General features: G+C 44.0%; 1 pseudogene; it reads right to left on the bottom strand.

Annotated features, from left to right (window-relative positions):
* Positions 1 to 8665: 8665 nt before the first annotated feature.
* LOC103240725 (small ribosomal subunit protein eS12-like) lies at positions 8666 to 9633 on the bottom strand (annotated as a pseudogene).
* Between the last annotated feature and the right edge of the window lie 804 nt (positions 9634 to 10437).

Genomic DNA, 10437 nt, shown 5'->3' with positions numbered 1-10437 from the left:
ATGTAAAATACTATAAAAGAAAAAAAGAATATAATCATTGACTTCAAGATCTTATTTTGGGGCCGAGTAATGTGGCTCACGCCTGTAATCCCAGCACTTTGGAGGCCGAGGTAGGAGGATCGTTTGTGTCAAGGAGTTTGAGACCAGACTGGGCAACATAGTGAAACCTCATCTCTACAAATAATTTAAAAATTAGCCAGGTGTAGTGGCACACACCTGTGGTCCCAGCTGCTCAGGAGGCTGAGGTGAGAGGATCACTTGAGCCCAGGAGGTCAAGGTTGCAGTGAGCTGTGATGGTGCCACTGCATTCCAGCCTGGGCAACAGAGAGACCCTGTTTCAAAAAAAAAAAAAAAAAAAAAAAAAATCCTATTTGGGTCTTTCTTGCTGTTATTAACTTAAAAACCCAAAGTATAGCTTACTCATGCTTCCCGTTTTACCTAAGCTCCTAAGGAGAGCCTTAGGTTGGAGCATGTGCAAGTGAAGAATCTAGAACAAAATGCTTTTCTGCAACTACCCCAAGGAGATGCCATATTAACATTAGCTTTGGGTGTTTCAATGTAACCTGTCCCTGGCAAACACTTCTTATAGTTTCTGCTGTTACGTTGGGTACCCTTCCTTCTTGTCTTTTGGGGTTAGATATGTTCCTCCTGAAGAAATTGTTAGCTATTTCTTTAGACTTTTAACTTTCTTTCTTTCTTTCTTTCTTTCTTTCTTTCTTTCTTTCTTTCTTTCTTTCTTTCTTTTTCTTATTTCTTTCTTTCTTTCATTCGTTCTCTCTCTTTCTCTCTCTCTCTTTCTTTCTTCTTCTTCTTTTTTTTTTTTTTTTTTCTGAGACAGGATCTTGCTCTGTCGCCCAGGCTGGAGTGTGATGGCTCAGTCTCAGCTCACTGCAACCTCTGCCTCCCGTTCAAGTGATTCTCCTGCCTTAGCCTCCCGAGTAGCTGGGATTACAGGTGCGTGCCACCACACCTGGCTAATTTTTTTTATTTTTAGCAGAGATGGGGTTTCACCATGTTTTCCCAGTTGGTCTTGAATTCCTGGTCTCAGGTGATCCACCTGCTCCGGCCTCCCAAAGTGCTGGGATTACAGGCATGAGCCACTCTCTGGCCTTTTACATTCTTTCTTGATGATCAACTGAGTGGACTTGAAAGTCAAATTACCTAATTTGACTTTAAGATACCAGATTGCTAAACCAGTTCTTCCAAAAGCAGAGAGTGCAGGCTGATCCAGATGGCCAGCCCTGGGAGGGTGGGGAGTAGCCACAGCTCCCCCGAGCCCACCCCCAGCAGGTCTTCCAGGGTGGCTTGGGCCTCACCACCAGGAAAGGGGTAAGTCTGCAGACCTGTATCCTGGTCAAGACTCAACTGGCTACAAAAGAGCTTCCCAACCAGCTCCCAGAACCCAAGGACGGGGGGCTCAGATGCCTCCCAGGAGGAAAGGAACCCGGGAACTGGACCAGTTTAGGAACAAAAGCAGCTGCCCCCTGGGTTTCTCTCTTCCTCCTTCTGAGAAGTCATCTCTGTTTCTCTCTACTGTGTCTACTTCACTCTTCTTTCTATGCAAACTGGATGCTTTCATTGCTGCTGAAAGTATGCTGGAAAAAAAAAGGTGAAATTCCAGGCACAGATGATATCCTTCTAGGCAAGGACTTGGCGTCCCTGAATTCAGCTGTGTTTCCTGAAACCAAAGAGTGTAGGGAGAGGAAGAGCTTTGTAGGCAGAACAAATGGCATGCGCAGAGGTATGGAGGTGGGAGAGGCGTGGGCAGATTCAAGGGCTTCCACGTTGGAGTGAAGAAGGGAGAGGAAGGTAGGTGCAGATCCTGGAGGGCAGGAGTTGGGATTTTACTCTGAATGTAATGGGAGGGGGCAGAGGGGTCTACTGAAGAATTTGGAGTGAGAAATTGACATGACCTGATTTGCATTGTAGGAGGATGATGGGAGAAATTCAGCAGTCTCTCAGGATTAGAGGCAGCCAAGAGGTCTCCAGGGTTTTAAGCAGATACAAATGTCAGGAGCAAGCAGGCACAGAAACAGTCATACATGCTGTTGTGTGAGCGAGACCAGTGAAATCCTAGCTCTCTAGCCTTTTGGAGCAGAGATGGCTCACAGAAAAGACCCAATCCATGGCAAATATGACAATGTTCTGAGGACAGGATGCCAGCAAGCCTTCTCTAACGAAAGTCCTTCATGAAATATGACTGAGAGAGGGTGAGAATAGAGGGGACACACTACTGAATTTCTAGAACTTCTATATGAAGGAATCACTCTGAAGGTGTTGGGCTACTGAGTTCATCTGTGCACACATTTGTATAAGACGGTAAGTGCTTGTGTAGCTTTCTAGCAGGCACTGTCTTTATCACTTCATTTGCCAATTGAAAATGATCTTTGCACTCCAGCCTGGTGTGGTAATAATGAGATCCCCACTCTTAAAAAATGGGGTCAGCTGTGGCAGTTCATGCCTGTAATCCTAGCAATTTGGGAGGCTGAGGCGGGGGAGGATCACTTGAAGCCAGGAGTTGAAGGCTAGCCTGGCAACAAAGTGAGACCCTATTTTTTCAATCAGTCAATCAAATTAAAAGAAAATGATCTTTGGGAGCTGAACCCAACCTCTCTCCCCCACTGCAAGGCCCCATTGCAGTGGTCCCTATATAAAAAATATATATATACATACACACACACACACACACACACACACACACACATATATATATATATATATATGAGACAAGGATCTTTAACCCCTTTCTGCTGATCAGTGAATTCTCTAGTACAGATTTTTTTTTTTTTTTTTTTGGAGATAGAGTCTTGCTCTGTCCCCCAGGCTGGACTGCAGTGACACGATCTTGGCTTACTGCAACCTCCACCTCCTGGGTTCAAGCAATTCTCCTGTCTCAGTCCCCTGAGTAGCTGGGACTACAGGCGCATGCCACCACGCCCAGCTAATTTTTGTGTTTTCAGTAGAGACAAGGCTTCACCATATTGGTCAGACTGGTCTCAAATTCCTGACCTCAGGTTATCCACCTGCCTCAGCCTTCCAAAGTGCTGGAATTACAGGTGCAAGCCACTGTGCCCAGCCCCTCTAGTACACATTAAATGAGGTATCTGAAGTACCTTCTGTGGGTGGAGTTTTGATTAGGGCCTGGGTTTTGTTGTTGTTGTTGTTGTTATTGTTTTGTTGTTTTGGTTTTTGAGACAGAGTCTTTCTCTGTCTCCCAGGCTGGAGTGCAATGGCGTGATCTCGGCTCACTGCAGCCTCTGCCTCCCAGGTTCAAGTGATTCTCGTGCCTCATCCTCCTGAGTAGCTGAGACTACAGGTGCACGCCACCACACCTGGCTAATTTTTGCATTTTTAGTAGAAATAAGGTTTTGCCGTGTTGCCCAGGCTGGTCTTGAACTCCTGACCTCAAGTGATCTGCCCACCTCGGCCTCCCAAAGTGCTGGGATTACAGGTGTGAGACACCACACCTGGCCTTCACTCTTTTTTTTTACTGTGGTAAATATACAAATAAAATTCACCATTTTAATCATTTTAAGTGTACCATTCAGCTGTGTTAAGTACATGAATATTACTGTGTAATCATCAGCACTGCCATCCATCTTCAGAACTTTTTCATCTTTCCAAAGTAAATCTCTACCTATAAAACACAAACGCCCCGTTATCCCCTCCTCCCAAACCCTGGGAAACACCAGTCCACTTCCTGTCTCTATGAATTTGACTATTCTAAGTACCTCACATAAGGAGAATCACGCAATATTTGTCCTCTTGCGTCTGGCTTATTTCACTTAGCATGCTTTCAAGCTTCATCTAGGTTGTAACCTGTATCAGAATTGTATTCTTTGTAAAGGCTGAAAAACATCAGGATCAGGGTCTTGGAAATGTTAACCCACAGCTCCTAGAGTGTAGATTAAAGTTAACCTGCACAAACACACATATGGCACATTGGACTTCTGTGCTGTAATGTAAATTAGGACAATATAATAAGGGGGAGATTGTAAGGGCCTAATGATAACAGTCTTTAGTGGTGACAATGGTGGGAGGGAAACAAGTATCAAAAGCTCTCAGGAGACAGAATGAATCAGGTTTCATTATCGGATGAGGGAGATGTGGAATTTGGCATGACTTGAAGTTTTCCGGCTTGATGAACCGGCATGATGTGAAATACAAGGAAAAAAATAGGTTTATAGGAAAAGGAGGTGAATGCCTTTTGATGTTCTTGTTGATGTGCGCTGAGGCAATTGGATAGTGTGTTCTGGATCACAGAAAAGATACTGGGCTAAGGTACACTTTGGGGCATTCTCGGCGAGTAAGTGGCTACTGGAAGTTTCCAGATTTTGCCACTGTGGCAGATAAAGATTATTTCGAACTGAAGGCATTTGAGAATAGATTTTTTTCCAAACTCCTTTACCTGCCTAAAAGCAGAGCCTCCCAAAAGAGATCATCAATTCCCTGCGCTGGAGCAGAGAAGGGATGTCAGCACCACACCCAGACAGACATTGTTGCAAAATGATCACATCTTACATCTAATCGTCTAAGGGCCGTTTATCTTTCCTAAGAGACATAGACTTTTCTATAAGTATCCCTAACCCTCCTCCCTCCTTCTATTAAGGGGATACATAAGCCCCCCATTCTTTTTTTTTTTTCGAGACAGAGTCTTGCTCTGTCACCCAGGCCGGAGTACAGTGGTGTGATCTCGGCTCACTGCAACCTCCACCTCCTGGGTTCAAGCGATTCTCCTGCCTCAGCCTCCCGAGTGGCTGGGATTATAGGCGTGAGCCACCGTACCCGGCCGACCCCCCCCAATTCTAACAGCCTCCTTGAGTCACATTTTTCTGGGCACTCCCATACATACATGAATAAAAATCTGTCTTTTCTCTTGCAGATCCGTGTTTTGTTTGTTTAACTCACAGACCTCAATAAAAGTAAGGTAAATAAATAAAGGGTAAAAGAAAATTTTTTCCTTCCAAACACTGCTAAAGTTGTAAAAGGGGCTGAGTTCACTTAAGAAGGAGACAGATGGCCAGGCATGGTGGCTCACACCTGTAATCCAAACACTTTGGGATTGGCCGAGGTGGGCAGATCACTTGAGGTCAGGAGTTCGAGACCAGCCTGGACAACATGGTGAAACCCTGTCTCTACAAAAATACAAAAAATTAACTGGGCGTGGTGGTACACACCTGGAGACAGATGGCCAGGCATGGTGGCTCACACCTGTAATCCAAACACTTTGGGATTGGCCGAGGTGGGCAGATCACTTGAGGTCAGGAGTTCGAGACCAGCCTGGACAACATGGTGAAACCCTGTCTCTACAAAAATACAAAAAATTAACTGGGCGTGGTGGTACACACCTGTAATCCCAGCTACTTGGGGGAGGCTGCGGCAGGAGAATCACTTGAGCCCGTGAGCTGAGATTGCGCCACTGCACTCCAACCTGTGTGACAGAGCAAGACTCTGTCTCTAAATAAATAAATAAATGGAGATAGAGAATGAGAGAGAGCAGAAAGCCTAGGATGGGGCCTTGAGGAAGAGCCACATTCACAAAACATCAAAAATAGGTCTGCAAAACAGTCCAAAGGTCAGTGGCCTAGAGAGAGACAAAACTGGGAAGCAGAGATTTCCCAAGGGAAGTGGTCAACAGCATCAAGTGCTGTGGGGTATGAACAAAGACAAAGGCAGAGGCACGCTGTCCGTAGGTGGCAGCCGGGACAAAACAGACAGCAGCCTGCTGGAGTGGCAGGCACAGACACCATGTGGCAGAGCACTGGGGAATGAGGCAGACGTGAAAACTTAGTGCTGTGTAGCCTGTTCTTCCAAGGATCTGAATTGTAAAAGAAAAGCAATCTCTTTGGTCACTGAGCAAAGTCTTGCCGTTAATTTTTTTTTTTTTTTTTTTTAATTTTTGTTGTGGTAACAAAATGTATAACACAGAATTTATCATCTTAAACCATTTCTAAGCCTATAGGTCAGTTGTGTCAAGTACATTCACACTGTTGGGCAACCAACCTCTAGAACTTTTCTTTTTTTAAATTAAAAATAAAATAAATAAATAAAGAAGGAGTTTCACCATGTTGCACAGGCTGTTCTCAAACTCCTGAGCTCAAACAATTCACCCACCTCGGCCTCCCAAAGAGCTGAGATTACAGGCGTGCGCCACCGCACCTGGTCCAGAACTTCTTCATCTTGCAAAATCAAAACTCTACACCTATTAAACAACCCCTCATTTCTCTAAGCCCCTAGCAACCATCAATCTGTTTCTATGCATTTGACTACTCCAGACACTTTATGTAAGTGGAATCACTGTACAGTATATTTTGTGTGTGTTACTGTCTTACTTCACTTAGCATAATGTCCTCAGGGTTGTAGCAGGTTTCAGAATTTTTTTTCCATTTTAAGACTGAATAATAATCCATTGTCTGCATCTACCACATTTTGTCATTTTGTCCATCCATCCACCCATCCATCCATCCATCCATCCATCCATCCGTCCGTCCGTCCATCCATCCATCCATCCATCCATCCATCCACCCGTCCGTCCGTCCATCCATCCATCCGTCCATCCATCCATCCATCCATCCATCCATCCATCCATTCGTCCGTCCGTCCGTCCGTCCGTCCATCCATCCATCCATCCATCCATCCATTCATCCATCCGTGGACACTTGGGTTACTTTCACCTCTTGGCTATTGTGAATAATGTCTCTATGAACATGGGTATCCAGATCTTGCTTTCAATTCTTATGGATATATACCCAGAAGTGAAATTGCTGCATCATATAATTCTATTTTTATTTTTTTGCCCTACTGTTTTCCATAGTGGATAAACCATTTTATTAGGTTGATGCAAAAGTAATTGCAGTTTTTGTGTTGTTGAAATGTGCACTTTGATATTAGAAAACATTCTTAAATAAATATGGTTATATTATACATCATTTTAATGTGCATTTCTCACTTTGTTTTTTTGCTAATGACTTATTACTTGCTATTTATATTATATTTATTTTAGACTATGGAAATGATATTAGACCATTGGCCAGACATGGTGACTTACACCTATAATCCCAGCATTTTGGAAAGCTGAGGTGGGTGGATTACCTGAGATCAGGAGTTCGAGACCAGCCTGGCCAACATGGCAAAACTCCGTCTCTACTAAAAATACAAAAATTAGCCAGGCATGGTGGCAGGCACCTGTAGTCCCAACTACTTGGGAGGCTGAGGCAGGACAATCACTTGAACCTAGGAGGCAGAGGTTGCAGTGAGCTGAGATCATACCACTGCACTCCAGCCTAGGCAACAGAGTAAGACTCCATCTAAAAAAAAAAAAAAAAAAAAAAAAAAGATGTTAGACAAAAAGCAAATTTGAGTTCAAAATAGGTCATAAACAGCAGAGGCAACTTGCACCATCAATAATGCATTTGGCCCAGGAACTGCTGATGAACATACAGTGCAGTGACGATTCAAGAAGTTTTTCAAAGGAGATGAGAATCTTGAAGATGAGGAGGGTAGTGGGCAGCCATCAGCAGCTGACAATGACCAATTGAGAGCAATCATCGAAGCTGATCCTCTTACAATTACACGAGAAGTTGCCGAGGAACTTACCGTTGACCATTCTATGGTCGTTTGGCGTCTGAAGCAAATTGGAAAGGTGAAAAAGCTCCATAAGCAGGTGCCTCATGAGCTGAGCGAAAGTTTTAAAAAATCGTCATTTTGAAGTGTCATCTTCTCTTATTCTACACAACAACAATGAACCTTTTCTCAATCAGATTGTGGCGTGAGACGAAAAGTGGATTTTATACAACAACCGAGAAGAAACTCCAAAACACCTTCCAAAGTCAAACTTTCACCAAAAAAAAGGTCATGGTCACTGTTTGGTGATCTGCTGCTGGTCTGATCCACTACAGCTTTCTGAATCCTGACGAAACCATTACATCTGTGAAGTATGCTTAGCAAATCAATGAGATGCACCAAAAACTGCAACGCCTGCAGCCAGCATTGGTCAACAGAAAGGGCCCAGTTCTTCTCCACAACAACACAGGACTTCACGTTGCACAACCAATGCTTCAAAAGTGGAAAGAATTGGGCAACAAAGTTTTACCTCATCCGTCGTATTCACCTGGCCTCTCACCAATTGACTACCAAGCATCTTGACAACTTGTTGCAAGGAAAACGCTTCCACAACCAGCGGGGTGCAGAAAATGCTTTCCAAGAGTTCGTTGAATCCCAAAGCACAGATTTTTACGCTACAGGAATAAACAAACTTATTCCTTGTTGGTAAAAATGTGTTGATTGTAATGGTTCCTATTTTGATTAATAAAGATGTGTCTGGGCCTAGTTATAATGATTTAAAATTCACGAGCCATACTCACAATTACTTTTGCGCAATCCCACCAACAGTGCACAAGAGTTCAAGTTTCTCCACATCCTCACCGTTTTTTTTTTTCTGTTGCTTTGAAAGTAGCCATCCTAGTGGTTGTGAGGTAAGATGAGTCATTTGAATATCATTTATATTTATTGAAGAAATGTCTATTCCAAGTCCTTTGCCCTTTTACATTGGGTCATTTGACTTTTTTGTTGTTGAGTTGTAGTTCTTTATGTATTCTGGATAGTAACTCCTTTTCAGATATATGATTTGTACATATTTTCTGCTACTCCATAGGTTCCCTTTTCAGTCTTTTGATGGTGTCTTTTAATGCAAAGAAATTTGTAGTTTTTTGGGGTTTTTTTGAGACAAAGTCTCACCCTGTTGCCGAGGATGGAATACAGTGGTGCAATCTCGGCCCACTGTAACCTCTGCCTCCCAGGTTCAACCAATTCTCCTGCTTCAGCCTCCTGTGTAGCTGGGTCTACAGGCATGTGCCACCACACCCGGCTAATTTTTGTACTTTTAGTAGAGATGCGGTTTCGCCATGTTGCCTAGGCTGGTCTCAAACTCCTGACCTCAGGTGATCCACATGCCTCTGCTTCCCAAAGTGCTGAGGTTACAGGATGTTGACCAGGCTGATCTCAAACTCCTGACCTTAGGTGATCCACCTGCCTTGGCCTCCCAAAGTGCTGGGATTACAGGCGTAAACCACTGTGCCTGGCCAAAGCATTTACTTCAGTGAAATGATGGGGCCTCAGAAGTTCTAAAAATGTGTGGCCCCTCAAATTCTTTTTGTGTGTGTGTGTATGAGCCAAAGATTTATTTCTTCATTTCTTGCATTTGAAGTACTCTTCGATGACATCCTTGGCCTGAGACTCCTTGCCATAGTCCTTAACTACTATACAACTGCAACCAACCACTTTACAAGGTTTCCCTTCTCTGTCAATTTTACAGAGGCCAACCATTCCCCTAGTTTCTTGTTGTCATCAACCTTAATTCGGTTGATTTGGTGTTCAGGGCAAAGGGCCTCCACGACTTGGCATACATAGGCTCATCACAGTTGGGAGCAAGCACACAAAGATGGGCTTGGCACTTGTCTAAGGCTTCTGCAGCTTCGCGAACTCCACGTGCGAGGCCATCGTGGATGAGGGCGGTCTTCAGCACCTCTTGTAAAGCAGTATTAATGTCCATTACACCTCCAGCAGCAATGCCTTCCTCGGCCATGGCGGTGGGTTACAGGTGAAGCCGAATCTTGAACACACCTAAGCCTCCGCCTCCGCACGACTCGGCAGCGACTGGGAAAGAGCCTCAGATTCCTAGCATGTTAAAAATTTCTGCCTAGATCTGAGAGACTTACTCTTACCATTGTCAAGCCAACCTATTGTGTCTTTTACAAATATTGACTTTAACAATGTTGACTTTAGTTACTGTATTGACTTTAGTTACTGCTTCGACATTCCATCTAAGTGGAATTAACTGTAAACTTCTCTTCGGCCTCCCTTGCAAAGTCATTCTTCCACAATGGGTTATTTACCTTTCTCTGTTTCTGATGCAAAAGTCTCTTGGGCCTCTAGGGAAATATCTTTCAGATCCAACAACTATTCTTTTTTTTTTTTTTGACAGAATTTTGCTCTTGTCACCCCAGATTGGAGTGCAATAGTGCGGTCTTGATTCACTCCAACTCCGCCTCCCAGGTTCAAGTGATTCTCCTGCCTCAGCCTCCCAAGTAGCTGGGATTACAGGGGCCTGCCACCATGCCTGGCTAATTTTTGTAGTTTTAGTAGAGATGGGGTTTCACCATGTTGGCCAGGCTGGTCTTGAACTCCTGACCTCAGGTAATCCACCCACCTCCGCCTCCCACAGTGCTGGGATTACAGGCGTCAACCACTGTGCCCAGCCAAAGACTGTCCTATATTAAACTTCGACATTTAAATGTACATATAATTTGGCACTCCAAAAAATAACTTGAAATTTTCATTCAGAACTATTAGGTCTGAAGGTAGGTAATGTTTTAGTGTCATTGTGTAAAATTCTGGAGCCTCTCAGCCCCAAGCATGAAAAAAAGGCCATTGTACCCA

This window comes from Chlorocebus sabaeus, chromosome 13, assembly GCF_047675955.1.
Source record: "Chlorocebus sabaeus isolate Y175 chromosome 13, mChlSab1.0.hap1, whole genome shotgun sequence".
Lineage (NCBI taxonomy): Eukaryota > Metazoa > Chordata > Mammalia > Primates > Cercopithecidae > Chlorocebus > Chlorocebus sabaeus.
The sequence above is the reverse complement of the archived record's forward strand: the minus strand, read 5'-3'. Positions and strand labels throughout refer to the sequence as shown.